We start from the raw sequence: 14,893 nt of genomic DNA, 5'->3' as shown, positions 1-14,893 counted from the left end.
TTGGAAGTTTTCCTAATTTCGACACTTCTGGTAGCACGAGAAGGCACCACCCGGTTTGAAGTTCCATAACAGTACGCTCAATAATAGTTTAGACTTCTGACATAATTTGTTACTAACCTCGACGAGTTTATTGATTATTATATATGATTATTTTATACGTAACAAAAGCAAACGCTGCATTGAAAAATAAAAATAAATAAAAAAGCTGTGAAATCTCATCACCATCGCGTGTCGTCACAAATCGATTTCGGACTGAACAAACGTCACTACTGGTAACGTAAATCTATTTGGACTTTTTATCGTATCGTATTAATTAAAGTTAATACATAGGACTTTATTGACAATTCTTACTGTAAGGTGTGACGCGAGGCTAATATTTTAGTTAGCTAACGTGATTAATTCAACTCGATTGTTGTCAATCTAGCGTTAAACTTAACTATCTAACGTTAGCTAGTGTTAAGCTAATAGCGAAATATTTACTCGTTAGCTAGCGAACTATTGTCGAGAGACACTTGATGATAAAAGCCGAATAATTAAAGAACAACTTCGTATTTAACTTTCTTTATGATTAAAATAGGTGCCAAACATGCATAGCCCTATGGGAGAGCTGAACACAACGCAGTGGAAAAGGGACTATATTGACAACGATGACCCTTCTTCGAAAGGTTGCGTCTCCGAGGAGGACAATAATGTCCACCCTCCTGAATGGGCTGGACCCCATTCAGATGTCGGTCTGCCTGGCCTAATTCCCCATCCTCACCAGCATCCTATACAGCCACTAATGGTGGACCCTCTCAGCCTAAGGTTTCACTCATTAACATTTTGACATTTCATCATGAATATATTTTCTGAATATGTTACACAATGACTCTGACTCACACATTTTGATTCCATTTAAGCTAGCTACACTGTTGTACAAATCACATGACATAACAATATGTTTGAAAAGTGCTCAACAAATCAGTGATTCTTGAGAAGTGGGACAAAACAATACAAACCCTGTGTTTAGGCAAATTAAATAACATGTATCCAACAAGCTACTGAGCTAAGCTTTCACACAACCTCCCAGCTTTTGTCCTTTTTATCAAAATGGGCTTATTAGCTTGCCATTCGTTATTTTGTGTTAACATCGTCAGACACCAAAAACACATTAATTTTCCCTCAATTTATGCTAGACCCATGAGATATATAGTGATCACAACTATTCACCAAGACTGACAGAGGCTATAAAAAATATTTTTAAAATGTATATGAATACATTTTTTATATCAATTTTCCTCGTATGTTCTTCAGTTGAACTGTGTAATAGAATTTTTACTTTAAAATTAACAGCAATCAAGATGTGTTTCAAATTTCAAAACACATTCTCATGTTAGGTGACTGGTTAGATTTTCACATATGACCAACCATTACTCAACAACTGTGAAATATCATTATGCAATATTATCAAAATAATATAAATCTGTGTGAGTTGACACATATCTGACGGAGTTGACAAGATTTGGAATGTAAAATATTCTCAATCTACAACACTTATCAGAGCCTGTCTGGCTCGAATGTACTCTGCAGAGGTAGAATCATGTGACAAGAGGTCCTTCATAGTGACAGCTGCCCCTTATTTTGCCTGATTTTCTTACATTTTAATGGACTGTCTGACGGTGGTGACAAGAAGTGTCCCACCACTTAGAAACCTTATAAAACATGAATGTCATCATCATCATCATCATCATCAACCGCTTATCCGAAATCGGGTCGCGGGGGCAGCAGCTTGAGCAGGGAACCCCAAACTTCTCTTTCCCGGGCCACATCAACCAGCTCTGACTGGGGGATCCCGAGGCGTTCCCAGGCCAGTGTGGAGATATAATCTCTCCACCTAGTCCTGGGTCTTCCCCGAGGCCTCCTTCCAGCTGGACGCTCCTGGAACACCTCCCTAGGGAGGCGCCCTGGGGGCATCCTTACCAGATGCCCGAACCACCTCAACTGGCTCCTTTCAACGCAAAGGAGTAGCGGCTCTGCCCCGAGTTCCTCACGAATGACTGAGCTTCTCACCCTATCTCTAAGGGAGACGCCAGCCACTCTCCTGAGAAAGCCCATTTCGGCCGCTTGTACCCGCGATCTCGTTCTTTCGGTCATTACCCAGCCTTCATGACCATAGGTGAGGGTAGGAACAAAGATCGCCCGGTAGATCGAAAGCTTTGCCTTACGACTCAGCTCTCTTTTCGTCACAACAGTGCGGTAAAGCGAGTGCAAAACCGCCCCTGCTGCTCCGATTCTACGGCCAATCTCACGCTCCATTGTTCCCTCACTCGCAAACAAGACCCCGAGGTACTTGAACTCCTTCACTTGGGGTAAGGACTCATTCCCTACCTGTAGTAGACAATCCATCGGTTTCCTGCTGAGCACCATGGCCTCAGATTTAGAGGTACTGATCCTCATCCCAACCGCTTCACACTCGGCTGCAAACCGATCCAATGAGAGCTGAAGGTCACAGGCCGATGATGCCATCAGAACCACATCATCCGCAAACAGCAGAGATGAGATCTTCAGCCCACCAAACTGCAACCCCTCCCCACCACGACTACGCCTTGATATCCTGTCCATGAATATCACAAACAGGATTGGTGATAAAGCGCAGCCCTGGCGGAGGCCAACCCCCACCGGAAACGGGTCTGACTTACTACCGAGAACCCGTACACAGCTCTCGCTTTGAGCGTACAGAGATTGGATGGCCCTCAGAAGAGACACCCTCACCCCATACTCCCGCAGCACCCCCCACAGTATCTCCCGGGGAACCCGGTCATAAGCCTTCTCCAGATCTACAAAACACATGTAGACTGGATGAGCAAACTCCCAAGCTCCCTCTAGGATCCTTGCGAGAGTGAAGAGCTGGTCCGTTGTTCCACGGCCAGGACGGAATCCGCATTGTTCCTCTTCAATCTGAGGTTCGACTATCGGCCGAACCCTCCTTTCCAGCACCTTGGAGTAGACTTTCCCGGGAAGGCTGAGAAGTGTGATACCCCGGTAGTTGGAACACACTCTCTGGTCCCCCTTTTTGAAAATAGGAACCACCACCCCGGTCTGCCACTCCTTCGGCACTGTACCCGACTTCCACGCAATGTTGAAGAGGCGTGTCATCCAAGACAGCCCCTCCACACCCATTGCTTTCAGCATTTCTGGACGGATCTCATCAACCCCCGGGGCTTTGCCACTGTGGAGTTGTTTGACTACCTCAGTGACTTCCACCAGGGAAATTGACGATGATCCCCCATCAGCCTCCAGCTCTGCCTCCAACATAGAGGGCGTGTTAGTCGGATTCAGGAGTTCCTCAAAGTGCTCTTTCCACCGACCGACTACCTCCTCAGTTGAGGTCAACAGCGTCCCATCCTTACTGTACACAGCTTGGATGGTTCCCCGCTTCCCCCTCCTGAGGTGCCGGACGGTCTTCCAGAAACACTTTGGTGCCGACCGAAAGTCCTTCTCCATGGTTTCTCCGAACTTCTCCCACACCCGCTGCTTTGCCTCGGTCACGGCAGAAGCTGCAGCCCTTCGGGCCTGTCGGTACCTTGCAACTGCCTCAGGAGTCCCCCGAGATAACATATCCCGGAAGCACTCCTTCTTCAGTCGGACGGCTTCCCTGACCACCGAGGTCCACCACGGCGTTCGAGGGTTACCGCCCCTTGAGGCACCTAAGACCTTGAGACCACAGCTGTCTGCCGCGGCTTCAGCAATGGAAGTTTTGAACATCGACCACTCGGGTTCAATGCCCCCAACCTCCACAGGGATGCTAGAAAAGCTCTGCAGGAGGTGCGAATTAAAGATCTCTTGAACAGGGGCCTCCGCCAGACGTTCCCAGTTCACCCAAACATGAATGTGTTCTAGCAAAAAAGTTTTTATTGGTATGAGAGATTATCAAGTGTTGTTTTTGATGAATAAAGCTCTTTTTAATCATTAAAGTACATTTTGAATAGATTTTATTGCATATGAATGATTGAACCCTTCTCTGTGGTAACACTGTTTTGGATGTCGTGAGAAGATAACAAGTGTCATATATTTGACATAATAATGACAAAATTAAATTTAAGGGGATAATTGTGCTCCAGACATTCTATTCTTAATCCCTACCTAATAACATCTACAATTCTAAATATTTTTACTTTTAAAGATAACAGCAGTTAATATCTGAAGACGGCCTTTTGTCCCGCTTCTCAAGAATCACTGAAATACATGTTCTACAGATCTAAACAGTTGATGTACATTTTGTGTTGCAGATTCCACTGTACATGTCAGTCCAGTCAGTGTCAGCTGACTTATCCAGACTACATCATGGAGCCCCAGTCCAGTCAGTATCACCTCCTCACTGGGTGGGTCCTCATTCACTTAACAGTGTAGGCCTACAGGTTGAGTTCCACTGCAGCGTGTTTAAAGGAATAGTTCAACATTTTTATTATTAGCTTGTTACCTCACTCACATGCTATCTGAATCATTTTAAAATATGCTATTATCACATTATACCTAATCCCTTTAATTTGGATCACTTTTAACAAACTCTAAATGGTAAAGTCAAGTAGATGAAAGGATTCAAGTATATTTCAGTATTAGAATTACGTAATGTATTTATTAATGACATGGGGCTTAAAACCATATACCTGTACGTATGTACTACTGACCTATGTGAGTTTAATGATGCTTTGGTAATGGTAAAGTGACTTTAGGCACTGTTGCTCCCCTCAGACCTGTGCCTGGTCCAGCAGACAGCAGCCACCGGAGCTCAGTGTCTGCTCCTTGGTTTACTAACGAACCCATTCTCTGCAGCATGATGCCGGTTAGTATTCATCATCGTTTATCCCTTCTGATGTGGTTATACAGAATTGCGGCTTTGCTTATCAGCGATTATTGAGAACCGGGACAAAAGGCCGTCTTCCATATGTAACTGCTGTTATCTTTAAAAATATTAAGAATGGTAGAATAGAATGTTTGGTGCACAATTATCCCCTTAAATAACAATTTTTCATTATTATGTCAAATATATAAAGACACTTGTTATCTTCACACCACGTCCAAAACAGTGTGTCCACATAGAGGGTTTCAATCTTTCATATGCAATAAAACCTATTAAAAATGTACTTTAATATGGGGGCGCCCATAGCTCAGTTGATAGGGTGGCCTCTGTCAGGCTTGGTGAATATTTGTGATCACTATACATCTCATGGGTCTAGCATAAATTGAGGGAAAATGTATTTGTGTTTTTGGTGTCTGACGGTGTTTATACAAAATAAGGAATGGCAAGGTAAAAAGCCCCATAAAAAGGATAAAAGCTATAAATAGATGTAATTTAATTTGCCTAAACATAGGGTTTGTATTTTTTCAACATTGCACCCTGTTTTATCCCACTTCTCAAGAATCACTGTTATTTGATTTTAAGTGTTTTTTTCTTGTATGTTTTTAGGACTTACATCCACCTGCTGTAACTAGTGTATGTGTACCACAGGCCACGGACCATCAGCAGTTTCAGGAGGGGCTGACTGACTTTACATCCCACTTCACACAGCCTGTAAGTTCTATTGTCTGTCAGCACAACAGAAAACAGATAAACAATACAGATCATAGCACACAGCAACCACACACAGACAAAGGAGTCTTTAAGATATATAAAACATGCCAGGGGTCTGAGTTACATGTCATGTGGGAACCATAGTGTGGAAAATAATGTTTTGACATCAGCATGTTCCTTGCAATGGACGTTAGCAAGGCTCGTAGCAACAGTGTTCATTCAGATGATTAAGTCTTCTATCTCCACCTCGTATTTACGCTCCCTTACCCAAAATATGTTTTCTCTCTCTACCCTTGTAGATCAGTGCCTTTAGAACTATATAACTTGTCAGTTACCTTTGAACTTCTACATTAACAGTAGTTTCCTTTTCCTTTTTTTAATGTTTACTTTTCGCTATAATAGCCTGCTGGTCCTGCGTAGGTGTAAAACAACCAGTGGTGGACTAAGACCACAACCCCAGTACTTAAGGCCAAGTATAGTTACTCCTTGTCAAATATTACTTAATTACTGAGTAGTGGCAAATCACAATAACATGATTTTTTCGATGAGGTTCTGCAAATTCATGGTTCCATTGTTCCGTTGCTTTGACAATGTGTAGTTCATAAGTGAGTGTTTTTAGTCAGATTTTGAGCCGGAAGTGTTCATCTTCAATACCTGTGGCACTGTCCCACTGTTTTGACAGCAGTTTAGTGTTTGACACCCTAAGCGAGAATCATACCCTAGACCAACGAGCCACGGGAGAGCATGTGTCACTGGACATTTTGAAAATCTTGATTGTGCTAAATGTTTTGTCAGTTGCAACTAAAGGTGCTTTTTGCTAAGCCTAGGCTCTGTAAACTGGTACATAAACAAAGAGTATGTTATCAAAGGGGGTTCACCATAGCTAGCAAAATCCCAGTTTAAAGAGCCTAGGCTGTGTATGAACAATGGATTTTTTTTTCCAGCGCACACACAGTAACATTGCGGATTGTGAGGAGATATTCACTGATTTTGACAAAAAGTGACTTTGACAACAAGCATTCTCCAGAATCACTGACTCCACCTTTAATCTATAATGGAAACAGCTGGCAGTTGATTTTTCTTATGGCCTAACCCATAATCAATCCATCAAAGCCTTCTCCTTGTCATGTATAGGTGATGTGTAATGTGAATGGAGATGGACAGGTTGTGCTGGTTAACTCCTGTGAGCCAGGACCTGTGTTCCTTACCCTGAAATCTGCAACAGCTCACAGAGATGAGAGCCACACGCAAGGGACAGGTAAGGACCAGTTTAGATAGGCTACAAGTTTGTTTAACAGGCCCAAATTATACTTTGCCAGTGTTGCCAGATATCCAGGTCTCCTCACAAACGTGCACCATCACAACAAGGACACAAACCACAAAAAATTAAGAAAAAAAAGGTAATTTATCTAGTATAATTTGTATGTTCTCATCCGTCATGTAATCCACGTATGGCTCCCATAGCTCTTCAAATTCCTTCCGCTTTCCCTTTGCAATATAAGTCAACTTTTCAAGTCTAATACAGTTCAACAGTTCCCCAATCCACATTGCCAGCATTGGAGAATCCACGTTCTCCCAACACAGTGCAATGGCTCTCCTTGCCTGAAGTTTGGGATCCAAAGGCACCCTGATTTTAAATATTTCTGACAAACATTTTATAACTTCCTTCCAGAAATCTTGGATCTTTGAACATCCCCATAAGCAATGGAATAGAGTTCCTTTCTCATCTACACATTTAGAACACACATCTGGAATGTTAGCAGACATATGATGGAGCTTGACAGGAGTATGTTCTCATCAGCCACTTATATTGAAGTTGCTTAAATCAAATATTTATAGTTTGTTTTTTGCCTTTAAACAAGCATTATTCCAGTCTGTCTCATCTATATCTTTAATGTCTATTTTCCAAGCGTAATTTATCTGGTGTTGATTCAGTACTATGTCCTAAGATACTGTCATATTTAGATACATGGCCCTTCTTTCCTAAGTTTGCAAGTGTTACTTCCTTGAGTTTTGATAAAGGGGGTGGGTCCATCATTTGTGTTTTGTTGACATCTAGCTTTTTAATTGTAAATACTTGAACATCTTTTTTTTTTTTTGGGTATTTGATATCGCTGACATAATTGAAAGCAAAGCTCCATCTACATATAGATCCATTATTTTCTGGATGCCTTTCGTATTCCATAGAATACTTGTCTACACGTGTGCAAACACCGACAGTTCTGTTACGGATGGATTTTAGTTTCCGACATGAAGTGAGAAAAGCCTGGTGCGGTCCGGCGGAAATAGTGTCACAAACACCCGAGCAAGGACATTGTCAAAATAAAAGCATATACTACATCGATATGCATCGATGTTTGGACGTTGCATCGATGCAGTTGGATCTTTCGCAAATCAATCGATGGATCGATCTAAATCAAATCAAATCAAATTTATTTATATAGCCCAATATCACAAATAGCAATTTGCCTCAGTGGGCTTTACAAACACAATAAAAACATACACAGTGAAACAATCCATAAAAGATAAAAATGTCCATAGTGAGAATGTAGGTAGATTTCGATAAGATGTCCATAGACTTCAGAAGCTGCCAGACAAAGGGCCACACCGTCACTCATCCTTCAAGTCACCATCACTCTTCATGATGTAACCTAGCGAGTAGACGGTCAACTGTTCATGACGAACGGGACCCGCAGTAGGAGAGAGCAGGATACAGGGTGTCCAATCGGCACACAGGACCTGCATGCGAATAGAGGATGGAGGGAGGAGCTATGGCTCGGAAGTTTGGGAGATAAGAAAAAAAAAGAAGAAGAAAAAAAAATAAAAAAAAAATAAAAATAGGGCCCGCAGCACGGCGCCTCGCCCCGCCCCGCGGTGGAGCCCGAGAGGCCGCCCACCCCCCCACGCCGACGGGAGACCCACCACCAATGGGACCATGCCAGCCAAGCAATCCTCGTGCCCCCCCCATATATCTACATGGATGGATCGTTACACCCCTAGTTGTCTTGCGTCCCAGAGTAAAAAATTCACACTGTTTGGTTGCTGAGGTGTCAGACATCTCACCACCAGGTTGTTTTCAAAGGGTTAGCAGCATATGTTAGGGTTTTTAGGTTAAATCGTGCTCTATTGAACGGAGCCTCCTCTCTAAGCTGCCATCTAATTCGCGGCCATGTGACCTTTCCCCACAGTAGGCTTATTAAAGCCACTACGAGTAACATGGCACGTTGGCGGCCCCTTTGGACAAAAGCGGTAGTATTTTTACGACGCCAGCTGTCGTGAAGCTGTTTTCTAGCGCGTGCCGGGCGTGCGAGATTCAAATTATCAGGAAGCAATATAGTGCATGTCCGTGTGTTGAAAGTGTGAGGGCACCGGACTCTTTTCGGCTCCGTGAGAGTGGTTAGTGACACAGCATCAACTAATGCCAGTCAGTGCTACACACACCTGATTGCAATGAGTTGATGCAGTGTCACCTCTCACGGAGCTGAAAGAGTCCGTGTCCTCACACAAAGCGAATGAACGAGAGACGGCAGTTAGTATGGATCACGATGAGGTAATGTGTTTGTGTTGTTGATGTAAATAATGACTATTTCAGATGAATAATGGTCATCTGATGATGCTGGTGAGGCAAAGTAAACTTTGTTTTAGTACCGCTCATTCATTTAGGAGTAAACACTGCAGTCTAATTCGATCCCGTGAAATTGTGTATATACGTTGCTTGGCAACGCCCTCCCGCCCATCTCTCCCTTTTAGCTTTTCTTCATTGCATTTTCTTTTTTTTTCTTTGATGGTTCAGCCCGGTTTTCAGTCATTATGACGACAAATAACTGTCTCAAACAAGGCTCCCGCTCCCCTTCCCTCACCTGGAGGGATAGGCTTCTCAAATTGTGTTGCAGCGCCACACTGAAATCTGCGACCAATACGGATATGTTACCATAGAGCCTGAACGAGCGAACCGAAAATCGGACTGGGTGTACGACCAGACCAAAAGCAGTAATAAAAACTATATAAAAACATCTTTCTTTGCACTGATGGTCTCGTTTGCTGTTAAAGGTAATTTATGATTATGAGAGGAAACATGAGGCTTTTCAAAAGATATTTAAATGTTACTCGGAACTGCTTTATGGTGGTGAAGTTGTTGTGGTGATATAAGTGGTCCCTTGTGTTTGATTAATGTTGAACATTGATCCTCATCCTATCCTAATAGAAATGTAGTTGTAGGATAAAGATCCTTAAAACTCAGGTTGATAGGCAACTATGTGTTATCTAAACTTTAACAGTTATCTCCATTCTGCAGTCAGGTTTTAGACCACATCATTGTACTATAGTTGCCACTGAAGTTGCACTCATTAAATCACAGTTGAATGATTATCCTTTATCCCTGTTACAGTGTATCTGCCATCTGAGTTAAAGCGAGTTAGTGAATTTAAGAAAATGTACATACCTGGGGCCGTATTCACAAAACATTTTAAGGCTAAGAGTAGGTCCTAACTTGTTGATTTAGGAGTATCTCTTAAAAATAAGGGGCGTTTCACTCCTAATTTTAGGACTCCTAACTTTTTAAGATAAGTGTAATTCACAAAGCATTTTAGCGCTAAAACTAGCTCCTAAATTGATCCTAAGTCACTAAGAGTAAATCACAGACAACCATTTAATGGCGTTTTGGAGATATTTAATGATAGTGAGCTTTGTAAAAGGTTCCTTAATAACTGTGAGGGTTTTATGATCTTAGTGATGCTATATTTAGAAAGTATAGATACATTTATATTTATTATATTTAAATACATTTTTTTATTTATAAGCTCCTTTTCCTGCAGTTGCTGTTGGTTTACGATGCACTGAAAGTTACTGTTGGTGTCACGTTTGGGTTTAATTTCCTACTAGAGTAGGCCTATATGTGGCGCTTTGCAGCATCTCCTCCGTTCCACAGGTCCGCTGTCTGTATAGTTGCGCGTCTCGCCTTTTTCCTCAGTTCGTCGCTGTCTGACTATTGCTGCATAGTCCGCCGTTGAGAGAAATACAGTGAGAGCGCACGCCGTGCAGCTCTTCAATGAGGATATTTTTTCCAATTCAAATGAATATGCCTATGTGGCGCTATTAGGCTAATTATGAACGAATGTGTGTGAAACCCTGCAGTATCTTGGTTTCATGTTAAATCAGTTTCACTTATCATTAATTGTATATAAAAACTATTTACTTTAATACAGCGACACGATATGGATATCTCCCACAGTGTTTCTATCATAAATTCACTCTTAGAGAGTCTATCCCTCTCAGCCAATCACTGTGGGTATATAGAAGGTATGAACATGACATCATCCATAGCAACAGGGTCAACCCCGCCCTTTAGTCTTAGTTTAGGAATCCCTCCCATTCCTTAGTAAAAGGAATGGGAGGTCTTAGCAGCTTTGTGAATAGGTTTTAAGAAATTACTCCATACTTTTAGTGCTCCTTAGGAGTACTCTTAGCGCTAAGTGATTATTTTGCAGCATTTAGCTGTGCCTTTGGCCAAGGCCTATCTCCTCTTAAATCTGTCCCTCTCTCTTCTTTTCTTTCTGCCACCCATATCAAACACATTTGTGTTGACAAGCTGTCAAAAAAGTGCATTGCAGTGCAGCTGTACTTTTCAAATTTCTTGAATTGTTCATGGCTGTAATAATCCTCTTGTCCTTTCTGTTTCCCAGATGTGAGTTTGTTGGGGAATACCTGCCAGGTAGGAAAACAATGTTTAATCCATTTTCTTTACCCCTGAAATCCACTCTAGTCTTCAGTTTATTGAGCCTAGCCCCAGCGCCATCTTAACCATGACTGATCCATCTATCCATTATTAATTTATTACTACATCATTATTCATGTATCCACTCATTCATCCGTATGTAGCTTCCCCAGTACCAACAGGCAGCTTGTCCCATGTATGAGTGTAGAGACCAGACAGCCAACATGCAGCCACAGGCCCCTCCAGCACGGTGAGAACTTTGGAACCCTTTTACAATTCACCTTTATGTCCATGAGTGCATTATAATTATAATAATCATAATACATTGTATTTTATATAGCACTTTTCAAGGTACTCAAAGACACTTACACATAAAATTAGTACACAAACAAATTAAAGCCAGGTGAAGCAATGAAGCCAACGCACAATAAATAAAAGCAATAAAAAGTATACTGTATTAAAAGTGAGTTAAACAATAAAATCAGCATTTTACAGCAGGTGTAATGTGAATATATAAAATATATATGTAATGTTAATATGCAATGTAAATATGTAAAAAATTTTTTTTTACATTATCATTGGCTCAAGGCTGATTCTGAAGAGGTGTGTTTTGATTAGGCAGTACAAACTTATGTGTCTACCTTGCTCTACATATTTGTCCAGTATCAACATGTCACTAGCTGATTGTGAGTGTGACATTAGACACAATGTGGACCTGAAACAAAGTTGAGTTTATTCTGTCCTTTTTTCACCCTGTAGAACTGTTGGAATTGTATCTGAATCCAAGTCCCGGAAACCCTGTCACTGCACCAGATCCCAGTGCTTAAAACTGTGAGTAGATTCTCTGGTTAATGCTTCGTTACATTTTCACTTTTCTTCATACTAGGCAGAGGTGGAAAGAGTACAAACATATTCTACTCAAGTAAAAGTATGATTACTTGGATGAAATTTTACTTAAGTAAAAGTAAAAGTACTAGTCTAAAAATCTACTGAAGTAAAAGTGAAAAAGTAGCTGATTTAAAATGTACTTAAAGTACAAGTTACTAGTTACTTTTTAACAGCGGGAGGGGTCTCTTCAGTGTAGGGCATTATATATATATAGACAAACTAGTTTTGTTTAATTAATGCAACACTTTTACAAATTAAAGTGCACAAATTAAACAAATCATGTCACCACACATGTATGGATGTACACTGTGTCATTATTCCTTAGAAAAGCAAATATGGAGCAAATAGTCTGTTAATGGGGGAATGTAACCGGTCTACAGACCTAAACAGACTGCAGCTGCAGTTCTAATAATGTAATAGTGTATAATTGATCTAAACCATGGAAATTGCAAGGTTAGGCTGCTCGATTTTGACAAAAATCTTAATCATGATTGATATTGTGTAATCACAATTATTATAGACAATTATTCATTGATTTAAGAACTGTAACATGCACTTATTTAACATTTGAAACCATGACTTTAAACATAGCCTATCCTAATTGAACTGAAAACAAGGAAAATGCAAATAGCCTTTTTTATAATTAAATTAAATAAGTGTCAAAATCAAAATAAACCGTTGCAAATGTTGTTGATAGGGCACGTCTTTTGCTAGCAGGAATGTGAGGGCATATTTTATTTATATCTCATGGAGCTGGCTGGATAGGCAAGTTGCATTGTAGGCTACAGTGTTCTTAATTGATGACTGTTGTGGTGGCAAGAGTCAAGGAGCTTTAAACTTCCTCTGTTTTTTATTCCTTTATTGCTTGGTCATAGACCACTAGGATTCAACTTAAAGTGAGTAAACTAATTGGTCGTGATGTTTTGAGGTGCAGCTGGGTCGCATATGCCTTTTTTCTCTCTCTCTCTCACGGTCGCGTATGTCATCTGACTCGCGCGTAACATATCTTGCACATTATTTTAGTAGTTTTACCTTTCTTCTCGACCAAAGGCTGACTTTCTGTCGTCTTCTGGAAGTTTTTCAAAGCTCCCGGCAACACGCACCGTCTCCATCCTACTCTGCACTGTTAATTAAGCTGAAAGCTAAACTATCAGGTGAGGGAGGGGCCGATTGCACGGCTGGATGAAAGGTTTGCTGCATTTAAAAGCCTTCACGTGCGGTACAATGATAGTTTAACTAGGACTATTTTGTTTTAATGATAGAGGGAAGCAATGTTTGCTGTTATCATTTAGTCGCTCAATGTGTTCTCTCCTCCTGTCGATCACTCACTGTGTTAGTTTCCGGTATTGTGCCGTAAAAATAAAAGCCCCCCGCGATATTTCTTTTATTTTCTCTCCTTTCCCTATCTATTTTTTTACTCAGTAACGCAGGTGATATAAAATGTAGCGAAGTACAATACTTCACAATAAACATACTCAAAGTAAAAGTAAAAGTATAGGTTTTAAAAATCACTTAAAAAATTACAAGTACACGAAAAAACTACTCAATTACAGGAACGCGAGTAAATGTAATTTGCTACTTTACACCCCTGATACTAGGATATACTGTATGTGCTTTGTGATGTTTGCACTTCATTTGAAACTCATACTGCCGACTTCTCTTTCCGGTTTTGCACCTGCAAAATAGAATAAAAGTGGCCGCCACTGTCTGATAAGTGCTTGTTTGGTTTAATCATAGATAGTATTATAAAATGGATATAGCATCCGGGCTGACCTCAGTTATTCCAGCTACATCTAATCGTCCTGGCCTATGCGCGTCACCATCTTGTCAGATTTTTACTCCGCCTCATTTCCTCTTACCGAAAAAGGGCATTGGTATACCTCAGAGGCGAAGTGAGGGCCAGCAGGCGGCTGGCTGTCACTCAAGAGGCCACGCCCCTAATTATTCATACATTTTAACCTCCAATAGTTTAAAAACTAGCGTAATCCAAAAAAATTCACCCTCCTCAGTGTTGTCATGGAGATATGACCTAAACATACATACAGATTAGAATGTCTTTTTGGACCAGGCCTTAAATAGGTTTAATAATGCTGTGAACACGGCCTATTTACCGTGGACCATGCTGTTTTAAAGCATAGGCTTCTTTGCTTGGGTTTGTCAAATCATGTAGTTTCCTGGTTCACAGATTATTTGAGTGACAGGACTCAGTGTATTAAATATGATGGTGTGTTCTGAATTTGTGAGTGTCCACAAGGGGGTGCCACAGGGTTCAATATTAGGACCCCTCTTGTTCATTATGTACATTCATGATTTGGGAAATAATGTGTTGGATGCTAACATGCATTTTTATGCAGATGACACAGATTACTGTTTTGGTTCAATTCCTGCTAGAGCTGTTGAATCTCTGCAAAAAGCTTTTGATGTAGTCCAGCACACACACCTGCAGCTAATACTAGTCCTCAACACTGACAAGACTAAACAAATGTTGGTAACACTTTATAATAACTATCCGTTGTAACTTGTTAATAGATCATTAGTAAACTCTTAGTTAATGATTATTAATGATTTGTTAAGTGTTTGTTAGCAGTTTGTTAAGGATTTATAACAATGGTAGATAGTTAATAGCGTAATAATTGAATCAGTTCATCTGGGAGGTAATCCGAGATACCGACGAGGCTGAAATAGGCTATAGACTATACACAGTGCATGGGCAACTGAGGGCAGCCCCATTTTCAAATATT

This window comes from Ammodytes marinus, assembly GCF_949987685.1.
Source record: "Ammodytes marinus genome assembly, chromosome: 5".
Taxonomy (NCBI): Eukaryota; Metazoa; Chordata; class Actinopteri; order Uranoscopiformes; family Ammodytidae; genus Ammodytes; species Ammodytes marinus.
This window is presented reverse-complemented; position numbering follows the sequence as displayed.